Raw genomic sequence first — 1793 nt, forward strand, 5'->3', positions numbered from 1 at the left:
ACCCCAGTGATGTTAGGAGTGATGTCATCAGTTTCATTTTTTTGTTTAATATGCAGTCCCAAAGAAGGAAGAATTTTCTGATGCTTGTTAAATGGAAATTAAGAACCATTCCTGTTTGAGATCTGTATAACTGTTAAGCTGTATAACTGAAGATGTCTTCCTTACGGCCGTGTTAAGAACTTAATTGCCTATAATTTGCTTATGTGGGTATGCTGAATTGGTGATTGACTGACCAGCCTTGCTTACTCCTGTTGACAATGGTTGCCCTCGCTCAGCGCTAATGATTTATCTTCTTTCAATGGCATAATGCAGGTCTGAAGCTAAGAAGATGGCAGAGTTGCCACTGGCCACGGCGGAGGTCTGCGACGCAAACTCGCACCTGATCACCAGCGGGCAGGTCTTCGCAGGCCCCGTCGAGACGCTCAAGGTGTTCGTGGACAACGTAGCGAGTTCCTGGAGGAGAAGGGGCAGGGCCGGGTGCTGGTGGTGGACGGCGGCAGCAGCCTGCGATGCGCCATCCTGGGCGGGAACCTCGCGCAGCTGGCACAAAACAACGGGTGGGCAGGCATCGTGGTGAACGCGTGCATCCGAGACGTGGACGAGATCGACGGCTGCGACGTGGGCGTGCGCGCGCTTGGCTCGCACCCGATGAAGTCCAACAAGAAGGGGATGGGCGAGAAGCACGCGCCGGTGGCCTTAGCGGGAACCAGGGTCTGCGACGGCGAGTGGCTATACGCCGACGCCGACGGGATCCTTGTGTCCAGGACCGAGCTCATCGTGTAGACAGATCCCCTATAAAATGATTGAGGGATGAACTGGGCTGTGCATAAAAGAGTGAGGACTGCTGTTGCTGCTTGCCTGTCCTCCCTAACTGAATATGCTGCCGCTATATCTGAAGGTCTGAACTTTGTAACAAGATAGCTTTGACGAACGCGAATAATAATTTGATGCCGTCGAAGCTCGAGGTTGGCGTCTGAATCCTGCCGCATCTTTAAACAGCATGTGTTGTAGAAAAGTGGGGGAGCTGATGCTCGCGGTGTTCAACGGCGTTGGGGCAGGGACGGCAGTACGGCGACTTGAGAAAGTTGTGTTCCTGATGCCACCCATGCCCAATACATGTCTACCTGGTCAATGACCGCTGCAAATGGTTAGTGGTGCTAGCCAAGGTACTACTTGTTAATTAATAGCTCATTTACATCGCACGAAGCAAACACTGGAAGCATCCACTGGAAGCATCGGGTGAGCGCGTATATATACAGGAGCCTAACACCTCTTACAAAGGCATAGCTCGACTACTGGGGTCCCAGTTTATCAATGATATAAGATCGGAAATGTGCTCTTATTGATCATTGAGGGATAAAAGATTTGATGAAATGGCACTCGTATGCACCAATTAAATCTGATCAATGTAATCGCAGGATCTGGAACTAGAAATAGGGCCGACGCAGTCTATGTAGTGAAGTCTACTTAGAGCATCTCCAGTCGCGTCCCCCAAAGCGTCCCCCAAAGAGATTTGGGGCGCGCCGGGCCAAAAAAACCGTTCCAGCCGCGTCCCCCAAAGCCCATTTTTGTCCGGCGCGGCCCGATACGGTGTCCGACACCCCGAGCCCGTCCCCGTCCCACAGGGGACGCTCCGGGGACGCCGGACACAACGAAAAGCGAGGCGAACCAACGCGGGTCCGACGCGTCAGCGGCTCAGTGAAAAATCGTCTCCCATTCCCACCAAATCCCGCCCCTCCCGCCATATCGCGCCTATCCCGCCGCGAATTTCTGGCCTCCCAACACATATTCCG

General features: G+C 53.2%; 1 pseudogene; it reads left to right on the top strand.

The window, feature by feature from the left end:
* Positions 1–323: 323 nt before the first annotated feature.
* LOC127348483 (putative 4-hydroxy-4-methyl-2-oxoglutarate aldolase 2) lies at positions 324–788 on the top strand (annotated as a pseudogene).
* The last annotated feature ends 1005 nt before the right edge of the window (positions 789–1793 follow it).

Source organism: Lolium perenne, chromosome 4 (assembly GCF_019359855.2).
Source record: "Lolium perenne isolate Kyuss_39 chromosome 4, Kyuss_2.0, whole genome shotgun sequence".
Taxonomy (NCBI): domain Eukaryota; kingdom Viridiplantae; phylum Streptophyta; class Magnoliopsida; order Poales; family Poaceae; genus Lolium; species Lolium perenne.